At 38.1% G+C, this 23932-nt stretch overlaps 1 long non-coding RNA gene across 1 annotated transcript; it reads left to right on the forward strand.

Annotated features, from left to right (window-relative positions):
* The first annotated feature begins 4268 nt into the window (after window positions 1–4268).
* LOC123583689 lies at window positions 4269–22793 on the forward strand. The gene is made up of 2 exons (XR_006704986.1): window positions 4269–4404; window positions 22392–22793. It is a non-coding gene; the product is annotated as an uncharacterized LOC123583689 (long non-coding RNA).
* The last annotated feature ends 1139 nt before the right edge of the window (window positions 22794–23932 follow it).

A 23932-nucleotide genomic window follows, 5' to 3' on the forward strand; every position in this document is an offset into this window, starting at 1 on the left:
TAGTTGGAAGAGGCATCATTATTCTGAAGTGAGAAAGAAGTCAGGATCAGAAATGTTGCAACTTTTTCCAGAAGTTTTTGATTGGAATTGATCCCAGAAATTTGGGGGAGCAAATATAGAGGGTGGGGAGATATGGGGCTTATGGTGGTCCTAAGGAAGATTTGGGGGCTTTAACCATGTCCCTCAAATCTCCTTTAGTCCATCAAGAAACTTCCCTTGGTGAATTTATACTTTGATGGGAGGAAAAGATAATGCATTAATTATGAGCAGAGCTCACAGAAAAATGATTAGAATATTTTGCTATTTGTTTTATCTGTAAGTCACACACTAAGTTACAATAATGTGCTTGATATGCAAATAGAGCTTCAGGATAAGTTCTCTAAATCTTGATCCAACCTTATGTCTCCTCTTTGCGCCTCCTATAAGGAATTTTGAAAATACCCTCGTTTGAGCGTGAGAAACAATTTTAGCATGGGAGATCAGGCCCTGTGTTATATATGCATTAAAACAGAAGAAAATGTATGTTGTAATTATATCAACTCTTTGACTTATGTCGGAACCGTATTAAACCCTTATTGTATGAATGACAGATGGAGGCACAGAGGTTCAACAAAAAGAAAAACTAACATTTGACAAATTGAGTGCAAGGCAAAAATTTGGAGCTCGTTATAATTATTACAAACTTGGTCTCTTATTTACTGTATTTTAATGTGATGGAAAGTAATTGGTGTATTTTAATTTTATGTCCAAGATAATTTAGATGAACATGTTGCAAGTGCTTATTATTAATAATTCACTCATGAATATTATGACAAGGATCAGTATGCTGGCCTGTAGTTATAGTTGTGTTTCCACATCCAATTTGGCCTTCAAATTCTTAAACCCTGTTTTGGCTGGGAGGAAAAATATTAGAAAAAGTACAGTAGGAAAAAAATGTTTAATAGTTACGGTATTAACCCGTAAGAAAGCTTGGCGCAATTAATCTGAAATTGGGCTTTTTGCCCACATTCCCACAATAAATATACCTTATATACAGATGAAAGTACAAGGAACTGATGTCTGGAAAAGTCAGTTGTTCCTAAAGATTCTCCAAAGGAGGGAGGAGCCAAAGTTTGCACCTACTGGGAACTATTAGAGGAGCCTGAAATGGGAAACTTTTCGCACTGTTTAAGCTCGAGATAGTGTCAGTGTGATAATGTCCCTTTTGAATTAATTTATATACTGAATATCATGTGCCAACTATTTTAAATACAGAGTGTAGATCCTCCAACAGCGATGTATTTTTTGTATGGTCCAAACCCCGCCGCACATACCCAAAAGATCGCTTAGGGATTTTCAAAGTGGAACCAAGGACAGAGAGGCAAGCCTTTTACCGTAGAGACAACTACGTGGCAAGTGGCTTGGGACTTAGCAACGGTCATCCATTTCAGCGTGTCAGGAAAAGGTGAGCATGAGGCAGATATACAAAGTCATCCAAGGCAAGAGATGCGTAGACAGACCTCTAGAATTCTGGAGTTCCTGGGATCCTTTCGATTTAATTTCCTTTTTAAATAAAATACTTACATCTGCCATTTTCCATCAAGACATCCCTTATTTATCCAAAAGTCCGGTAGGGTCAGTGAAGAAAATGCACTATGTGGTGGGGTAGGTTCAATACGGAGAGAATCCCAGGGTGCTGTGGGAGCTTGGAAGAGAATCTCCTATCCCAGCATCGAGGGAAACTCTGATGCAACGCTGACCACACAGCCCAAGTTATTGCTTGAGGGAGCGTCATGAGTCCCAGCTCAGGTCAGTTCAAGTTCAAGTCCACCCTGGGGCTTTTCTAGCCACAGTTCTTAAAACCTCTTACGTTGGGCATCAGGCAGATGTGAAGCTCGAAGGCATTTGTCCTCATTCTCTACCATGTGGGGAATATCAACCTGCAACAGGTGAGGAAGAGCCCAGCGTGGAGGAAAGGGCGGAGCTATGAGAAAACCGACCATCACACCACCTCCCTTAGAATTTACGTATCTACCTTTGCCTGAGGCGGGATCTTCTGCATCCTTCTCAGTGATGTAAGCTAATAAAATTCCATTCTTGTATTTGTCCAGTTGAATTGGATTTTTGTCAGCGTCAACAGAAAGAACATCCATGACATACTGGTTACTGAAAAGTGCACCGATGGGTTTCTTGTGTTGTAGGTACGTGTCTTCACTTTGCAAATCATGCTATAAAATGCATTTAAAAACTAGGCAAGAACATAGAATACCACGTGGGCCTGCTGTCATTGTTTTACAGACGAGAAAATTGAGGAGTCAACAGGCATGTGGCGTTCGCCCCGAATCAAAAGGTGAGTTGCTGAAGGACCAACCGCTTGGTTAGCCGTTGGGAGGCTAGTCTATTTCAAAAGTGTATCCATGCTGTCATTAATTGGGTATGATGGCATAGGCACACACACATCAAATTAAATAGTTAGTATTATCTATTGATGACAGTTCCACCTGGCTTTGGCCTGACCTCATACCAGAGCAGAGAGGGACTTCATTTAAGAGTGGAAGACCCAAAGGTATGCCTCCTGCCTTTTTTATCTATTGTGTTTTACAATGATTTCAGGTCTTTTTTTTTTTTCCTTTTTTCTTTTTTTTCCTTGAAGATAACTCATCCAGTTCCCAGTGATTGCTTACACTCATTATCTAGGACATCCCATCACTGCTGGGCAGAACATTTCTTAGAGAAGTGTCATTACCATATCCTTTTCCTTTAAATAATAGACATGGTCCAAATTTGGAAACATCGGGGTTTCCTTCCCCCCTCATTGAAGCTGCTTATGATTAGGCGGGCTGACAAGAGTTTAACATTAAGAAGCCTCTGGCAGTGAGGACAGAACTTCTTAACGCTCAGCAGCTAACACCACAAACGTCAGCATTTAACAATGGGATCCAACTTTCCTTTGACACCAAGAGGTTATGATGACAACCTAATTGTTCTTCCTCCCCTGAAGATTTAAGGGGCTACTGCTCTGGCCCAGCTGCATGAAGAGGACACAAAGAACTTCAGATTTTTTATTATGTTCCATGAGCTCATTAAGAAGCGTTTTTAAAAAGGAAGCTCAAATAACATTTTAAAATCTCAAAATCAAATTTAAAGAACTTCGAAAAGTTGAATTTTCTACATGCCATGGAGATTTTGCTACAGTGGAAAGAGTAGTAATTTTAAAATGAAAGAGTCCTAGAATAAAAAATAAAATGAAATAAAACCTCAGCTTGACATTTTGTTCCCCCTAATTTCTGGACTGTGACATGATTTCCCGGGCATTGTTCTCATCTGTCTTAGATTAGGATACTCTGAAATCAAACTCCGAGGCCAAAGCTTATAACAATTATTTCAGCGAGGCATGAAGTATCAGGGACACAGATGTGAATTAAAGACAAAGCAAGGTAAGGAAAGATGTTTTACTTGGTGTTAAACTCAACTGATTGCTTGTATATGCAGCCATCTTCCAACAGGTGTAATGAAATGCCACTTCTTAGAATAGTCCATCTGAAGAGAGATAGAAGACATTCCCCATAGAAGAAGAAATTATCCATAGACTCCAATTTCCTCTTGGCCAAGTTAACTCCACAGGGTGTCAATTCAGGTGAACTTCTGGATTTCCCATGTGTGAGTACAGAGAGAGGCTTGTTACACCTTGGTGACAACATAGGAGAGGCATATAGCAACAGCAATGGGTCCATGGAAAGAGTTCATAGAGTTTGATGTGGGCCCATGGAAAGTGTTCATAGAGTTTGATGCTTAAACAGTGACCGGGATGGAACAAGCAGTCACATGGCCAAATATTTGAGGTCGTCCAAGAGAGTATATAACTGGTCTTAAAGAGTTATTCTGAGAATTAAGTAGAATAAATTATGCAGAAGATTCAATATATAATAGGTCTTTTATTCATGTCATGTTACCAAAATGTTCTGCTTCATCAAAATAAGATGAATTCTTACGAATCTTAATTTAAAGGAAGTCTTCCCTCCATATTCCAACTCAAACAACCCGGACATCTGAGGAGAAGGGACTCTTCTTTCCCACTCCTATGTTTCCTTCCATGTGCCATCAGACATAGTGAAAAAGGTCTTTTCTACCCTGAGGTAATGCTGAGAGAATGCAAAGCACAAGCCAGGGGCAACACCAAATATCGTTTTGAAGCAAGACTGGGATAAAGGGAGGAAGTGTGCTTTGGAAGCTTCCTGATTGTTCTTTGATGTCATAAAGCAGTAGGGAATAAAGGGCTAACTGAGAATATAAGATGAATAAGGAAATGCACATCTTCGTATTTTTAGAATTTAAATGAAGTTGGAGAATAACCTGCAAGTTGTAAGAAGCCCTGGAGAATGACTAATGTTATCAGCTTAAAGAAATCCAGATCCAGAGAGGGAGGTAAACCATAAGAGACTCTTAATTATAGAGAACAAACTGAGGGGTGCTGGAGGTGGGGAGGATGGGCTGGGCATTAAGGAGGGCACTTGTTGGGGTGAGCACTGGGTGTTCCATGTAAGTGATGAGCCACTGAAACCTACTCCTAAAACCACTATTAAACTATATGTTATCTAACTTGAATCTGAATCAACTCTTGGAAAGGAAAAAAGAAAAAGAAAAAAAGGAAACGAAGACCCTTTCACATTCTTAAAACCCTGTACCTTAAAGAAATTCCCTGGAATAGTTCTTCTCCTATGAGATGAGAAAGCTTCCCTGTTCCTCCCTGTCAACACTCACTCAAATAAGCAGTCCAGAAAGAACAAAAGTCAACCCAAGAAAATATAACAAAAAACGAACAAGCATAGTACAGGTACCCAACTACTAAAAAGGAAAAAAAGAGGATAAAAAAAGAGCAGGAATAAAATTAGATACAAAAACAAAGAAAGAAAAAAAAGAAACTTTCATTTACATAGGTATGGCATACTAGATATCTGATTGGCCATCCAACACACAAAACTGAAATGTCAAAATAATGTAAAAATATCTTAAGGTATATCACTTAAAGGGCATGGATGTAATACATCCACAGATGTAAAAGAAGAAGAGGGAAAGAGAAGGAAGAGAGGAAGAAGAGAAAAAGATTCTAAAATAAATAGAAAGAAAAGAGTGATCCTCCAAAATAAAAATCAATAGATAGATAATAGATAGATAGATAGATAGATAGATAGATAGATAAGGAGGTGGGGAAGCATTTAGACTGGTGGAAGAAACAATAGATGGTGAGTAATTATATTCAATTGGGAGATAAAGTAACTTTCACATTAAAATTTTATAATAGTGAAACTAACTTTCTAAAAGAGGCAGGTAGAAAATCTAACAATTGGAGAAGATGCTTGTTATATACTAGCCAGCGGAATGATGAAATAGCCATACTAGTAAGAGTAAAAATATTTAGAAAAATAAAAAAACTACCAAATACATTAAGTTTTGTATAATTATAATATATATATATTAAATATGAGTTAAAATAATACAAATGATCTTTCTACAAAAAGAAATTGATAATTATACAATAATAGTGGGAAATTTTAATACAATTTTCAGTAATTGAAAGATAAAACAAATAAACAACAACAAAAAAAATCAACAAATTTACCTTAACTGAGATATTAAAATCAAGACCAACTAACATCATGTGTCTCCTGACATGATTCAATAAGAAATTTAAAATATATTTAGAATGAAGCCAACTAACATCATGTGTCTCCTGACATGATTCAATAAGAAATTTAAAATATCACCTATGAATTAGTCCCACAAAAGTGTTTAACTTGAATGTAATCAAAAAGAAACAATCATAGACATTCAGACTGTGGAATAGTCTATAAGGCGATTGTCCTTAAGTCTTTAAAAAAGTCATTATAAAAAAAGCAATACAAAATATCTAAATTGAATTCTAGAATTAATTCATATATTAAAAGAACCTCAAAGACATGACAATCAGATGTTATATGTGAACCTTAGTTAGATCCAGAAATTAGAAAGATAAAAACATCTGTAAGAGATATTGTGAGCTGTGGCAACCTGAATACAGAGGGTATGATAGGGTTCCTTGATTTAGAAAATTAAACTACAGGACATCTAGTTAAACTTGAATTTCATAAAACAATGAATAGTATTTTAGTATAAGGATGTACCACTCAATATTTGGGACATAGTAATATCAAATAGTTATTTGTTGTTTATCTGAAATTCAATTTAGTTGGGGTATTATGCATTTTATCTGGCAACCCTACTGTATATTCAGTGATATTGTATAATTGCTATTTTTTAGCTCATTTAATGAGATTCAGTGGTGAAATATCATATGCCTACAATTTTCAAGTTATTCTGAAAAAAACATTTTGATACTAAAACTTTATCAATTGAGGTGAAGGAAATACTGTTGAAATCATTATTCTCTAATGTCTTCTGAAATTTTTTTAAAATATAAAATTGGCAAAAAGTTCATCAACTCCTGACTTCTATATGAGCCATTTCTCTTAAAATTAATATGTAATATTGAGTTTTTTAAATGGTTCTTTTCTGCCATGTGGTGAATTAAACTATCTTTCAGACCATTTCGAAAGGCAGGGATCACTCTAGGAGAAATTTATTTCATTTGGGAAAAAATCTTTTAAAAAAGTAAAATAGAAGATTTTAACAAAATATTTAATAACTTTGATCTAATTGTCAAATGTAGAACATTGTGCATGAGAGTTGGTGCAAATGAGGAATGGTATATACCTGATGGATATACATTATTTTAATCATCCATAAAACAATAACAAAATGTGATTAGACGTATTTGTCAGAAAGCAACTATCAACAAATTCCAAAATCTATCTTATGGATTATGATCTCTGATAACCAGTAATAACAGTACCACATTCTTCTAAATAGCTGAGGTGCCATTTAAAAAAGAAACTTAGAAGATGTTTATAATGGAAAACTAAAGGAAATATGTTAGAATAAAATTTGTGAGACACAGCCAAAGCAGTATTTTGAGGGAGACTTATAGCCATAACGGTATCCATTAAAAGAGAAGAAAAGTTCAAAACTAGTGAATTAAATATCAAATTATGTTCTTTTTGGACTCACTATAACCTTGAAAACAAAGACGTTCCCCTTGTTATATTGTATTCCTGAGAGTGCTATCCATACACTAAAGCAGTAAGTTAATCTTACATATTGAATTTGTGTTCCCCCGGCAATTCATTGTTCAAGTCCTAACTTCCAGTTCTTCAGCATGTGCCCTTATTTGGAAATTGGGCCATTGAAATTGTAGTTAATTAAGATGAGGATGTAACCCAATATGGGCTATGGATGGGCTCTTAATCCAATGTGACTGGGGTCCTTATTAGAAGGGGATATTTGGACACAGAGACACACACATAGGGAAAACACCATGTGAAGATAAAGACAGAGGTCAGAGTGATACTTCTGTATACCAAAGATTACCAGAAAAGCACCAGAAACTACAAGAGAGGCATGCAGACTGTTCCTCAGAGATCTCATAAGGAACCAGCCTTGTCAACATCTTAATCTTGGACTTCCAGCCCCCAGAACTGTGAGACAATGACTTTCCATGGTTTAAGTCACTCACTGTGTAACACTTTGTCACAGCAGTTCTAGCCAACTAATGCAGTTACCTTATTGACTATGTGGGCCATTCGTTGGAAAGCCCTTTGTTTTCTCTGAACTCAATACATTATTCACTATTGTATTTTGAAGCTTCTAACCCCATCATCTTTTTGTAGACCTTGCCAATGCGTGAAATTCCTGACAAGCAATTCCAGAATCCGTTACTTGAAAACATACATCCTAGGTTTGAAACCTCTCCCAAATATAGGATAAGAAAAGGAATCTTATAGGTAAATAATTTATCTGTCTGGCCTAAGCAACCAATATATGCTGAATAAACTGTATCTGTAAACTAGCATGTTAAAGCACCAGAATATGTTGATTTTGTTTGCACAGACATTTATGGTGGCTTTTTGGAGAGTGGTTATCAAGCGGAATGCAGGCCATATGTTATCAAAAGCATAAAACATACACACACACAAAAAAGTGTTATTTGGATGACAAGAGAATTTTAGGGCAAAAAATACACATAAGAAAAACATTGCTACTTTATAATATATACATGTTGAAAGATGACAATTATGTGTTATGCTTCTTTTTAAATTGTACAGTAATTTGAGTTGCAATTACAATTTTAAATGAACAATTGGGAAGGATAATTATATCTCATTATGTCAACTGGGCTACTCTAACGAGCTCTCTTACTAGATACTAGTGAAAGTAAAAGACTCCAAAATATGATTTAGGTAGCAAAATGCTATCTTCGTCTTTGTTTTTGAGTTGTTTCTCTAGCAAATCACGTTTGGTAGTGACCCGTTAAGTTTGGGAGACATACGTCATTTGAAAGAAGTGGAGACTTTATTTTGCAGCCAGTTTCTAAAAATTATTATCAGGAAGAATAAAGAATTTTAAGTAAAAGTGTCAAATTAAAAAGCAGCAAATATAGTTAAGGAAAAGAAGGGTGGGCATATCTATTTGAATACTTGGGGGTGGATATGAAACTATGAAACCACAAAGTCGTTAAGTGACTCTGAGTACAATGTACTTAACTTTTTGGCTTCAGTTTTCTCATCTCTAAGTGTGAATAATATATTTTTCCTCTCAATTTTGGTTTGATGGTTAAAGGAATTTATAGTTGAAATGTAGTCAGCTGTAGGGTAGCAATCAGACATTGTTAGCCTCTTTTCTGTCAGTTATGAAAGGGAAAGATGGTTCTGACATTTTTATGCAACTTTTGAGAACACAAAATCATTCATGTTTCACTTTTTTGGTGAATTCCCCCCAATCTGATTAAATAAGATTAGATTACTTGGGGGAGTGAGCTTATAGTTGTGGCTCCGTTATAATGTGGGCGACAAGAGGGTCTCCAAGGAAATCCTCCTTGAAACACTTGTCCTCACTGGGAAGGTCTTTAGGAGGCTCTCCTCTGGGGCCTCTTGTGCTTTTCTCCGACAACATTTTGCAAATATTTAAAAACAGAAACCACTGGGGTGCCTGGGTGGCGTCAGTTGAGCATCTGACTCTTGATTTTGGCTCAGATTCTCATGGTCTGTGAGTTCAAGTCCCACATCTGTACTCTCAGTGCAGAGCCTGCTTCAGACTCTCTGTCTCCCTTTCTCTCTGCTTCTCTTCCATTCTCTCTCTCTCTGTCTCTCAAAAGTAAATAAATATTTAAAAAAGAGAGATCATTTCTTTTCAGGGCAGTCATTATTCCATAAAGTTATTTCTTTAAATCCTACTGGCTTTCTGAAGATAATGTCTTTTATAAAACTACCAATTTGGAAAAGGGTCAAAATACAGACTGGGTACCCACAGATTTGGGTCCATTCCTGACTCAAAAGGTGGTATTGGGCAAAATTTGACTCCTTCATATTTTATCTTCCTACTAGAAACATGAGAGGTCAAAATACATGCCATCAAGCAATCTTGTTAGAGAAATATCATTTTTTTTTTATTTTTTTTAACGTTTATTTATTTTTGAGACAGAGAGAGACAGCGCATGAATGGGGGAGGGTCAGAGAGAGGGAGACACAGAATCGGACACAGGCTCCAGGCTCTGAGCCATCAGCCCAGAGCCTGACGCGGGGCTCGAACTCACGGACCGCGAGATTGTGACCTGAGCTGAAGTTGGACGCTTAACCGACTGAGCCACCCAGGCGCCCCGAGAAATATCAATTCTTAATCTAATCTGATTGCTCTTGATCTTAAAGAAAAAGCAAGAAGTCCCTTCTGTAAAATTCACCTAGTTCTCTCAGGCACATGGCCTTTCAGTAAGCAAAAGGAATGTTTGATGTGTTAAATAGCCTAATTCACAAATTCCGATTTGAAGGTAAGACTCACTCTTTATATAGGGTTGTGTTTGATATTTCAGAGGAGGATGAGTAAAGGAATGAAATCAAATTTTATCCTGGGGAGTCGATGGTAACATTTTTAAATCACCCCACTTCTGACAATTCATCTCAAAAACATTAAAGAAACATGTGCAATGACAGTTTTACAAATAAAAAGTTAGAAAAAGATAAAGGTGGTAACACATTGTAACTACATCCACTGGGCTACAATTTGGCATTTAAGAGTGTATAAGGAGATACTTCTTTAAAAAAATGTTTATTTTTGAGAGACAGAGACAGAGACAGACTGTGAGCAGGGGAGGGGCAGAGAGAGAGGGAGACACAGAATCGGAAGCAGGCTCCAGGCTCCAAGCTGTCAGCATAGAGCCGGATGTGGGGCTTGAACTCATGAATGGTGAGATCATGACCTGAGCTGAAGTCAGATGCTTAACCGACAGAGCCACCCAGGCACCCAGATATTTCTGAGTTTAGAAGACAATATTGGAATTTCCATTTATATATTTGTTTTCTCATCCTTATTATTTCAATTTTGTTTTGCTTTTATTTTATATCATACATACTGTATTGGTATAATAGTACATGTATATAACTTTTAAACAAGTAAAGAAAATATGTAATACAAATAGTTTGGGATAAATGATCTACATGTGATCATTGGGTATGATCAATCAAACTTTGGAGACCACTGAGTTAAATTCAAAACATTGCTGTAGAAAAATAGATATTAATACTTATTGATTTTTGCTGTAAGAGAGATCGTTGCCAAGATCCTACTTCAAGGCTCCCATGTTCTCTGTTCCAACTGCCTAAATGTTCTTTCTCCCCAAATCTATCTAGTTCCTTCCCAACATCTTCCAGGTCTCTTAAAATACTGTTTTTCTCCTAAGTCATCCTTGTATATCCTATCTAAAATTTAATACCCCTGCCCCAATGTTTCATATACCTTACTACTCTCTCTATTTTTCTTCTGAGCACTTATCACTCCTTACTCATCTATTACCTACTTTATTAATATTTTAGACTACACTATAACTTCCTGTGTTGAACAAGAGAGTAAACTTTCATTCCTTCATTCATTCCTCATAATTGAGCTTAAATCCATCACCCTGCTCTATATGGTTTTCTTTTTACATTTGGAATTATTTTCTGATCATAAGAGGAAAAAAATCTCCTTTATGAGCCTCAGAAAACAGAAAAAATTTCTTAACTCACTCCTGTTAAATCTTTTTCTCTCTGGTCATGAAGTATGTGATCAGGCAGGTTGGCATGGTTTTATTAGTCAGTTAATATAACACTAACAGTTACAGTACATATTCTGTGGCTACACTTTACCTATAGAACTTATTTAATCTGTACCACAAATACAACATGTTGTTGGATTTCCATTTGATATGAGTGGAAAGTGAGACAAAGGGTATTAAGTAACTTGGCCAGAAATTATACAACTAATGTCTATACTTAGCACTGGAGTAGGAGTTTCTGGAAATCAAAAGTTATATACCTGATGCATCTTCTGTTCTTAAAAAAAATGAATACTCTAGGGGTGCCTAGGTGACTCCATTGCTTAAGTGTCAGACTTCGGCTCAGGTAATGATCTCACATTTGGTGAGTTCGAACCCTGCATTGGGCTCTGTGCTGACAGCTCAGAGCCTGAAGCCTGCTTTGAATTCGGTGTCTCCCTCCCTCTCCGCTCTTCCCCCATTACTCTCTCTCTCTCTCTCTCTCTCTCTCTCTCTACCTCTCAAAAATAAATACAAATTAAAAAAAATTAAAAAAATTAAAAATTAAAACTCTGGAATATCTGGTTCATAGATGAATTAATTAGTGAGTGAATCAATCAACTGAGTCACTTATAAAAGAGCTAAAGAACAATACATACTACATGATCAAACACTGTCTTTGTGGTTACTGAAATGAAGTGCTTTGAGATCTCAGAGGAAAAAAAAAAGTTAGTACAATCGGTATCTGAGGGAAATGAGGTAATCTCCAACTGTAGGAAGGAAAAAACAATTCAATTAATTCAATACGCATATAATATCCACACAATGCTTGAAAGCCATTGGACTAGATCCTAGGGATATAGAAACAGAAGTGATATGTTTGCTGTCCTAAACATCTTTCTAGTGGAAGAGAAAGATTGATACAGAAATAACTGTGAAAGGGTTGGTTTAAACAATAATAAAATAAAAATAAGATGTAGAAGTGTTATAGAAGAGAAGGCAGCAAGGCTGAGTGCTTTTCTAAATGTTTACAGAAAAGCCTTATAGATATTATTTGTAATTAAATTCAAATTTCCTTTCAGGGCAAAGAGCCTTTGTGACAGTGTCCTCGTACTTTACATTTTGTTTGAATTCTTTTCTTAAACTTCAGTGAACACTAGAACTGAATTCTGTATATTACATCCCATAAATAGGAAATGGACCTTAGCTCATTTTTTTGTTTGTTTTTTTTCTGTGAAGCCAAATGATGTCTATGTCATTAGAGTAAATTAGTGCTCTAGGATTATTTCTTTAACTAGAAAAATATGTAGATGCCAAATTTTCACGCGGACGTTACCAACAAAAACTGCTGATCGCTTTTGACAATAGGGATTCATTTCAGAGAATCCACATCAACTGCAGAAACAGGGTCTCTGCTCTAAACCAGACATTTTTGTAACCGTCCGCATTTCCCCTTGCAAACCTGCTCATATATATATTTGAATATTTTTCATCCTTTAAGAGGATGGGAGATTATTTGCAATTTAACATATCAAGTTGAGATGTGCCTAAAGGACCCAGAACAAACGTTAAGTGTAAAATAAGTCTAGCAGGACAATTACTTGCTTAATGACTCAGAATTTGTGCCCAGCAACGCACGCCATGATAGATGGAAGTGTTAAGCATTTACAGTGTAGTTTTCAGACGATACCATTATGCCAAAAAGTATTCACTCAGATCCAGAAATCAAAGGATATTTGCAAAGTCATCAAAAATTGAAACGAATACTGCTGAAGTGAGGATTCAAAGGGTCCAGGAATTAAAATTAAGAACTCCAAAGACTCTTAGGCAATGCAGTGGTCAGGGATGGTCCCAGAATGGTATAGAAAAGAATGATCCTGACGACCTATTCTGTCAAGTACTGCGCTAGTCTTTCTTGTCTGTTATTAAACCAATCTGGTCTTCCTCTGAATCCATGATGCTCATCGGGAAATCAACTATGTCACATTTAGGAAAGGTAAAAATACAGAAGGAGAATGCCAGTTTTGAGCTACTGCTAAAGACCAGACAAAATTCTTGGGGCACCTGTGTAGCTCAGTTGGTTCAGCGTCCCACTTCGGCTCAGGTCATGATCTCATGGTTCGTGAGATCAAGCACGGAGTCTGCTTGGGATTCTCTCTTTCCCTCTCTCTCTGTCCCTTCCCTGCTTGCTCGTTCTCTCTCAAAATAAATAAATATCAAAAAAAAAAAAAAAAGTAAGTGCCCTTCTTTGAGATAAGTGTTCAGAACACCCGCCTGTCGAGGTGATTCCTAATTCACTGGTGGCCAGAGCCCGTGTCTGGTGGTTCCCTCTGTTGTTCCGTGCAATCTAATTCCAAAGCCCTTATGACCCACCAACTAGTAGAGAGAAGGCCCCCAGTGTCCACGGGAGAGCTTGTCCAAGAACCTTAAACAATGACAGGGAGGTGACAGTGCATAAAAGTATGGGATTCCAACCAGGCCTTAGCTTATGGGTTCTTGATCCCCTTCTGAATGTGCCCTAGTTTATTTCTGGCTGAACTATGGTCTTGGGAAAAGGGTTGACCCTCAACCCAGCAACCACGCAAACTTAGTTCATTTTCTCTGTGGACTCTCCCCATGTTCTTCTACCCTCCACTGTTTTGAGTATCTTTTTTGTCTTTATAAACATTTTTATGTACTTATACCTCAATGATATGAAAAAAAAAAAAGGAGGGTGGGCAAAACGCTATCCCTTCTCCAGTTTTTCAAAGCTAAAAAATGTGCTGAATTAAACCTTTAGGAAATACAATAGGACTGCTGGACTGACAAACCCTGTCTTTAAATATATATATATATATATATATATATATATATATATATATATATATATATATATTCTGGGTGAGGCCAGAGGGAGAGGGAGAGAGAATCCCAAGCAGGCTCCATAATGTCAGTGCCCAGCCAAGCTCCACACAGGACTCAAACCTACAAACTATGAGATCATGATCTGGGCCAAAATGAAGAGTCAGAGGCTTAACTGACTGAGCCACCCAGGCGCCCCTGACCAAAACCTTTCTTTTGTCATGTTTCTTTAAATATCCAGACCTTTGTCTTGAAAATGAGGAGGTGGTCTGTCTGGAGACTCAGAGGATCATTATAGGATGATGTTTGTAATGTGCCTTCACTTCACGGAAAAAGAAGGACTTGGGGTAACCAGGCCAAGCAAAAGGATGTGTTGTCAAACTCTGTATTTTTATAAAGTACAACAGGAATTCAAAGGACAAAGTTTCCTCATTTCCTGGGGTGTTTTCAACTGTAACTCAGTACCCTGGCCCCTTCTACAATAGCAGTAAGTGCAACTCTTTAAGCAATTGAAGAGTCAAAAAGGCACATTGCTAGTAAGAACATCTTAAAAGCTAATGTATATTTGTTTACTTCCTGTCAATTTCAGTTGTCTTCTATGTTTCACTTCATCTCCTAGATTCTTTATGAGTATCTCTACAAAGAGTCAAGTGAAGACTGCAGAAAAATATCCACACTCTTAAAAGAAAATGAAAAACACTTTGCTTGATTATCCGCATATATTTGCTCATGGACATGTTTAAGGGATGCATTATCAAAATAATGTATATATGCATATTTTCACTTACATATTTATGCTTTTTGAGAGAAGCATTAAAATATGTTAAAGTTCGGGGCGCCTGGGTGGCGCAGTCGGTTAAGCATCCAACTTCAGCCAGGTCACGATCTCGCGGTCCGTGAGTTCGAGCCCCGCATCAGGCTCTGGGCTGATGGCTCAGAGCCTGGAGCCTGTTTCCGATTCTGTGTCTCCCTCTCTCTCTGCCCCTCCCCCGTTCATGCTCTGTCTCTCTCTGTCCCAAAAATAAATAAACGTTGAAAAAAAAGAAAAAAATTAAAAAAAAAATATGTTAAAGTTCATTGGAAGATCAGAAACTCATATTTAAACACTAACCCTGATGAGAGCCACACGCTTTTGAGAAAGTCAGTTAATGCCTCCGAACATTACATCCAGTAACCTCACTCCTAACTCCTACCTTCCTGGAACTCTCAGCAGTGTGACCAGAAATAAGGCCAGTTTGCCCCCTGGAACGTTAGGAAGCTGCCTCAACTACTGATCACCAAACATAAAATGTGACCCCTATGACTTGCATCCTTTCCTACTTTCCACTGTGTCTGTGGAAGGACTATTCTCCCATACCTAGGAGGAGCTCTGAGTCCTATCTCTTTCTCTCCCCCAACCCCTTCTCTCATCTCTCTCCTCCTGCCCCTCCTCTTCTTTCTTTCCCTGCTGCTCCTTTTCTTCTCCCCCTCCTCCTCCTCCCCCTCCCCCTCCTACTGTTCCTCCTCATTCTTCTCTTCCTCCCCCTCCTTCTTCTCCTCCCCCTCCCCCTCCTCCTCTACCACCTTCTTTGTCTCCTTCTTCTTCTCCTTCTTCTCCTCCTCCTCCCCCTCCCCCTCCTACTGTTCCTCCTCATTCTTCTCTTCCTCCCCCTCCTTCTTCTCCTCCCCCTCCCCCTCCTCCTCTACCACCTTCTTCGTCTCCTTCTCCTTCTCCTTCTTCTTCCTTCTTCTTCTTCTTCCTCTTCTTCTTCTGTACATTTAAACACCCACACTTGTTCTTTGATACCATTTTAACTGCACACTGCAGATTTGCTATGCTGTCTTCATTGTGATTCTAATCAACATCGTTTGCAATTTCTTTTGTAATTTTGCCTTTATCTTGTTAGATTTTTACATAATATATATTAGTTTTCTTTTCATTCCTAATTCAATTTTCATTGTGCTTATTGGACATGATCCATGGAATTTTTATTTTTCGAAAATAAAAGAGGCTTACTTTATAGTTTAGTCTTCAAATAATTTATAAATATCCCCAAAGGACAAAAATTCTTTATTCTTTGTGTGAAAGGCTTTATCTCTCTCTCCTCCTCTGTATTTCTCTGTGAATATTAGCTCTAGCCCTTGGATTTTATTTTCCCATATTTTTACTTTTTTTTTTTTTTTTTTTTTTTTTTTTTCTTGCTTGTTATAACTATTTTGGATAAGGTTGTTTGTAGAAACTGTGGTGTGGTCTGGATCGTGTCATGGTGATCTTTGAAAATACCTCTTTGTAAATTATCTGTGTATGCTGAGTTAATTTTTTTAGAATGAAATGTGACCAAAAAAGGGAAAACTGTCCTTCGGGGCCTTATTTTTAGATGTAAACTTTAAAATATGTGAGGCAAACACAGAAATCCTAGGTCTTCTCTGGCCTGAGAAAGGAGATGTAAACTTTTGTGTTCACTTCAAGTTCCACTTTGGTTAAGAGGAAGAACTTTGGGGTCCAATATTCCAGTTTCCACCCTAGCCCACTCATTTACTATGAGATTTGGGCATATTACCTCATCTCTAGACTTCTTAATTTTTTTTCCATCTGTAATATGGAAAGAAATATAATTACCTCACACAATGTTATGAAGATTAATGATTAATCAGCTAATCTATGAACAACCTTTGTATACTTTCTAGCTCACAATAAGTGTTATTTAAATTACAACCATTATTGTGACGTTATTAATGGTTATAATGCAGAACAAAGTTACCAGCAATTTCACGGTATCTTGTTTTCATAGCTGCTGTGCAATTATTCACACAAGAAAGCTAGAAAAGTGGGAAGAATAACAGTTCCTATCCTGACACACAGAGGAAAAGCCCGAGACTTACTTACCCTGTGAAAGGGGTCTGTTCAATGTCATTTAAACAATCAGCAATACAGTCGGACCTTGAACTGGGGACATTTGACTGCAAACTTAGTGTGCTTTATTCCAATTTACTGTATTTTTAGTACATTTAAAGTAATTTGTCTTTTGCATTCATACCCTACAGGTACTTGGGGAAAAAAAAAAAACAGGCACACAAAAATGAGATATGCAGGAGTATTTAAAAAGTAATTGAAAAACGGGGGTCAAGGGGAGAATATCTAAAGACAAATACGCCAATTCAGAGAAACGAAGGGGCAGGTCTAGTGACTGCTTTGGAGGCCGGCGAGGAAGGACGTGAAATGCAGGCACAAGAGGTCAAGCTTAAAATAATAGATGCCTACGAGGCTGATTCTTCATTATTATTGTTATTCAAACAAAGACCCACAGCTGTTACCTGGACCTTTGGCCCAAACCACACGCTTCTTTATATATGTATTGTGAATTTCACTGAAAGGGCTGTTCTTAAGTAACATTTTTAAAGGAATAAATATGTGGGAAAATGACACTGAATGGAGCTCAAATTTGTACATAAGTTTCTTGGATCAATGACTCAATATCTTCAATCCCCTACCCTTTTCTCACAAATAATATTAAAATTAAACAAAAAGACTTGCTGCAGATAGGAAGTGCCAGCCAATCCCCACCCCTTCCCTACCATGCTCGTGGAAAGAGAATTGGTGTGAGTTGGAAGAGAAGAAGAAATAAATTGTTAGTATCAGACCTTCCATCAAGCACTTCACACATCCTCAAATGCAATTCTCAGAACAACCTTGTGAAGCAGATAACACTTTGCCCTGAAAATGGTGGACAATTGATGGCCAGCCTGTCGCCTGTTTTTTTTAAAAGTTTTACTAGAACACAGCCACCTTCATGTCACTTAAATCTGACCTATGGCTCTTTTTCAGCTACAATGGCCTAGTTGAGTGGTTACAAAAGAGAAAATGTCAAGCCCTAGATAAGGGAACTGAGACTCAATGAAAACGAATATTATGTTTAATGTCAACTAGCTCTCAGCCTTTCGAAGGAAGAGATTGGTCTTGGATTTTCCCAGTTCAACATGAGATGAAATCCAGAGACTTCTTTGGGGCAACCAAGATGGGTGTCTCTCTAAATGTGCCATTAAGGAACATAGTTTCATCTGAGAGAACATGGGTGTTCACATAGAGAAGGTCTGCAGTTCAGAATCTGAAGAACTGGTGAGAGCACCAGATTCCCTCTGACTTGTCAGTGACCCTGTTGGACAGTGTACAAGGTAAATGAGGGAACGTTAGCCATTAAGCTGCACAAACTGGGCAAGAAACACAGATACGTGTTTGTAAGGTCGTTCAGTGCCAACTCAAAGTTTTGTTTCTTTGCTAGACAATTTGTTCCCTGTCATAGGATTTCCTTTTAACTTTGACACCTCTTTGAATTTTTTTTTTTTAATTTCCTATTGCCCTAAGACAGTTTGCTGACTTCAGCCTTTCGGCCGATAAGAAGGAAGAGGGCAGGGTAAGCAAAAGGAAACATCTGGGCACAGACATGTGATTTGTGAATTAAGGGCAGGCCTCTTAGATGTTCCTGTTAGTATTTGCCTTGCATTGCCAGGTAATCTCCCATTGTTTTTTTTTTTTTTTTTTTTTTTTTTTTTTTTTTTTTTGGATTTTTTTCCCCATCAATCATAAAGTCAAAAAGTTATGAGATTATCAAGTTAGGAAAACAATGTGATATAGTTGGAAAAACTCACTTAGACATACACTCAGAAAACAGACTCAAGCCCTGCTTTTACACCAAAGATCCAATGCGATGATCAGCTGTTGAAATGCCATATAAGCCCAGTTTTATTGGAAAATGGGGGCAAATTCTGCCACCATCTCACCACAGGGTTGTTGTAAGGATCAAGGTAGATGATGCCAGTGAACATGCTCTTAAGCTAATAGAGACCATGTAAGGTACCCAGGATCATTAAAATGATAATGATGATGATAATGATAATGGCAAAGATGACCAACTCAGGACATTTGTGAAAGAGAAAGAAGGTGGGTGTTAATAATTACATTGGGACAACTCTTTAAGCCAGGATGGCTCTACACAGAATGGACATACAACCATGGCCATCCTTCTGAAGCATTCTATTTCACGTGTTTAATTTCCAAGCACCATACCTCAGTCTAGGGTGGGAGAGGGAGAATTTATAACCCTTGCCAGGGACATGGCTGATTGGAGAAAATCCTGACTTGGAAAGACAGCCGAAGGGGAGTGCAGGGGAGAGAGGGATCCTAACACTTCTGACCGGCACCCTCCAGGGGAGACACCCTTCTGCTCACATAGTTCTCACCTCCTCTGTCCCTCAAGCGCCTCCGGTCAAGAATCTCAAACCAGCTTTGCTTTGCCACAAACTCCCCTTTACGATAGTTTCTTCCTTCTTATGAAAATTGTACTAAAGTGCATGTTTCCATTAATTGCCCATAGTTTATCTGACAGAAAGTATGTTGAGTTATCATCTAAAACTGATTCAGTTTCAGGGGCGCCTAGGTGGCGCAGTCGGTTAGGCATCCGACTTCAGCCAGGTCACGATCTCGCGGTCCGTGAGTTCGAGCCCCGCGTCGGGCTCTGGGCTGATGGCTCAGAGCCTGGAGCCTGTTTCCGATTCTGTGTCTCCCTCTCTCTCTGCCCCTCCCCCGTTCATGCTCTGTCTCTCTCTGTCCCAAAAATGAATAAATGTTGAAAAAAATAAATAAATAAAACTGATTCAGTTTCAAACCCACTTTCAAACTTTTCAAACCCACTACCACTGATTCTGTCAAGACACTTAACGGATCTCGCCTTCACTATTACAAGAGTCTGTATCTGGCTTCTCGGCTTCCAGTGCCCACGCTTTCACCCACCCTGACTTCTCAGTCTCCTCCTCTTCCCTCGGAGCTTTGAGCTGACGAACACACGCACAGGATGGAGTACAGGGTGCTCGTGTCGCAGCGCCTGTGAGAGGACGTGTGCCACACAGGCACACTACCCAGGACCACAGACGCTCCTAGGGATCTGTGCTGTGCTTTGCACATTGTGTGGCACAGAACACAGACTCCGTAACTCACTCTGGAGCAGCAGGTGGAGTGTTACCACCTTCTCATAAGCGTTCACCATATGCCCAGAAACGTAGATGCTTTGGAGTTCCGCTGTTCGCAAAAAAAAAAAAGTACAGGCATGTTTCAGAAGCCACTTCTCGGCTCCTGAGGTTTGTCATGCTGAATATATTCCGTGCGTCTTTATTCTTCGACGCTTTCAATTTATGCACAGGGGGATTATCATTTCTGACTGATTTGCTAGGCCAGTCCTGATTTCAGAAAGCACATTGCATACTATAAACCATTACCGCCACGGGAGACCTTTCATATCTAGTTCAGTGCATCAGGAACTCATTTATGAGATAACGCTCCTGGAAGTCAAGGTCTCTTTATAGAACTCTGTGATGTAATGATTTTATAACACATCTAGATTCATCATCTAAAATAGGAAAGTGTTGACTATCAGAAAATGTGATTATGATACCTGAATGCAATATGAAAGTCATACACATTATAATGGGATCGAGGGACAAGTTACTTAGGGGGATGATTTTACTCTTTGTTTCTACAGTTGTTGATGTCTGGTTACGTTACTCTATATGCATTCAGTTAGCCTTTGTTGAGACTTAACAGGAGATAACTTATTAGAAAGAAATGGGGGGAGGGGCACCTGGGTGGTTGAGTTGGTTGAGCGCCTGACTTAGGGCTCAGGTCATGATCCCATGGTTAGTGAGTTTGAGCCCCACATTGGGTTCTCGCTGTCAGCGCCGAGCCTGCTTTGGATTCTCTCTCTCCCTCTCTCGGCCCCCCCTCCCCTGCTCATTCTCCCTCTCTCAAAAATTAAAAAAAAAAATGTTTTAAAAAGAAATTAGGAGAGAAGATCCTACAATTGAGAAAATTCTGAAATTGACTTAGCCCTCTCTTTGTAGTTTTAAGATATTTATATACCTAATCCCTTTCTCCGATATTCCCCAGGAATGATATTTATGATTTGTTTGGACCCAAACCTATATTTTATAAGATGAGGAAACTTTTCAAAGTAAGATTTATTTCATGATTACCATCCGTTAAGGAACCGAGAATAGACTCCTATGTCGTACTTAGAGCAAAATTCTTTGCTTTGTTTTGTTTTCTCCAAACCTGAGAAGGCAAGACATGACACTTAAGGATTTTCTGAAAATTAACAACTGCACTATCACCCAGCCACACAGATGGACAATATCAGCCAGCCACACAGGCCAGGGCTAGAAGCAGAGGGAGTTAAGTCATTGGCACAGGACAGTATGACCAAGGTTAGAGGAGGGGGTGGCAGGGAGGGGCTCTGCATTTCTGGAAGCAGTGTATTTAGGATGCAAAGGAAAACTGACAAGAAAGGTTGCAGATGGGTTACCTTGTAGTGTGACCCAATCCTGATATGTTGAAAACAGGCAACACCAATAATTCTGCAAATCTCGGATATGGACTCAAAAAGGTGAGGTTGAAGCCCAGCTTTCCTCCTTACAAGCTGAGTTATATTAGGCAGACAGTTAACTGCCACTAGGCTCAATGACATGTAATAATAATAATAATAATAAATTATATATATATGTGTAATAATAATAATAAATTATATATATGTATATATATATATATATAACATAAGGAATGAAGGAACTAATGTATAACTGCTATTATATATATACATATATATGTACATACATATATGTATATATATGTAATATTATATATATGTATATATAATATTATATTATAGTATAGTATGGCATAGTATAGTATAGTATAGTATATGTATAAATAATATTATGTATAAAATTGCCTCAATGATTATTTTAGGATCAAAGGCATAAAAATTGCTTGGTATCTAAAGAATGTTGACACAAATAAACATAAGCGCTAAACAGTGATGAATCACATATGGCTGACCTTTTTTTTTTTTTAATACTAATGTTTTACACATAGAAACTCTGTAGAGAAGGCCACCATTTAAACATATAATAAACCCATTGAGAATGTCAACCATTGGTGATGCAAACTAGACCAGATCTAAGCATTAAGAGATTCCACGCCTGGGTGGCTCAGTCAGTTAAGCGTCTGACTTCGGCTCAGGTCATGATCTCACGGTTTGTGAGTTCAAGCCCCACATTGGGCTCTGTGTGGACAGCTCAGAGCCTGGAGCCTGCTTCGGATTCTGTCTCTTGTCTCTCCATCCCTCCCCTCCTCGCTCTCTGTCTCTCTCTCAAATATAAAAAATAAGAAACACACAAAAAAATTTTAATAAAAAATTAAAAAAAAAATAAAAACAAAGAGATTCCAGATATGCCCCTTAGATCGGGAAAAGCCACAACTCGTGTGTTGCCTTCATCAGAACAATATTTAATTTTATGCCCATCATCTACTGCAGCCTTTCTTGAAGGATTCTGAAAATCCCTTTATTGGAAGTTAGGTCAACATAGCTATTGTGTTTTCTTCCAGCCTGTTCTTCCTAAGTGCTGTTCAAGTCACCAGCAGCTCAGAAAACCATCGAACATCGGAGAATGGCCACTGCACACATTAATGCGTCCACTGCTGCCCTTTGACGGTTTTTGTACCTATTCATGCTGTTTCAGGTTCAATGTTGTCACCTCACACTGGACTCCTGTTCTCCAACAAGTGACTGTGTAAACGGGGAGGAGAGAAATCGCAAGGTTTCTAACGTAACTACGTGGGGCTTTTATTGTATTTTCTCTTCCAGTTTACAGATAGTCGATGGATAAAAAGTAAATATTCCCGAGGGCTCTTTTTCTGAACTGCAGTGGCATTATTAGTAATGCCTACTTCATTGGTGTGTAAGATTTGAAAATGTTCCATAAAGCATCAAGCACAATGCAAACATTAGTTATTATTGTTATGACTTTTTTATTACATCTAGAGGGAAAAGAGTGCTGAAAGTTATAACTACGAATTCTAGTTACTTTACAGTCCCATAAACAATATCATGAAAAGCCTTAAATGCTAAGAATAAGGATCATACATATTCAAGAGAGTTTATATTTATGTTTAATACACACACACACACTCATATATATATATATAATAAGATATATATATACATATATATAATAAGATATATATATACATATATATAATAATATATATATATACATATATCTATGTATATTGGTATATTGATTGTTTGGAGCCAATAATATGGTCATTAAAATTGGCCACAATTGTAAACACAATGACTATTACTGTTATACAGCACATATCAGGCCAGCATGCAAAGGAACTGTATGAAATAAAATCTTTCTAGCTACATAATACCTAGAGAGTATTGTGTTAACACACACACAGAAAATATCATTAAAAAGAACAGAAAATGCAGTCGCTTACGAGTTCAGCTACGGGGAGGCCTTCCCCCAACACAGGGGGATGGGTCAAACACTGGGGAGCCTCAGGCCTTCTTCTAGACTGAGGCCTAGTCTACCCTCTAAGGGCCCCTTTAATTCAGGAGAAATTTAACTGCAATAGACAAGATTCCAGGTCCACATTTGTCTTTGTAGTGGGAATATTTTCAATCTCTTCTCCCTTCATCTTGTCCGGTGCAGATAAAGTGTGTCCCTGACATCCCCCAAGGGCCCGGTTGGCCTGGCTCTGGGCCCCCTTGTTGAGTGTGGCACCAGCTGCACTGACAGATGCCCCCTCACGGATGGTGAGGTCCAACAATTCCTCAAGGCAGGATGGGCATAAAGTAGGACAATTTTTTCCACATGTTTGTTCCGTGCACTGAGGGTCCTTTCACTTAGCTTTCTCCTGCTGTCAAATTCTAGTAAGTTCTCACGATGGATTGAATCAAGTCTTCACACACTTCCAAATTCTTCCTGCAGAGGAATTACCATCCATCTCAAGAACCTCTGGGCTTTGAGCTTGTTGCTGCTGAGGCCGGATTCTAAAGAGGAATCTGAGAACGTCTTTCTCTTCTCCAAACTACACCCTTAGATCTAGAAGAAAAAGAAAGTCTCAGCGGTCAAAAG

The sequence above is a fragment of the Leopardus geoffroyi genome, chromosome B1 (genome assembly GCF_018350155.1).
Source record: "Leopardus geoffroyi isolate Oge1 chromosome B1, O.geoffroyi_Oge1_pat1.0, whole genome shotgun sequence".
NCBI classification, from domain to species: Eukaryota; Metazoa; Chordata; class Mammalia; order Carnivora; family Felidae; genus Leopardus; species Leopardus geoffroyi.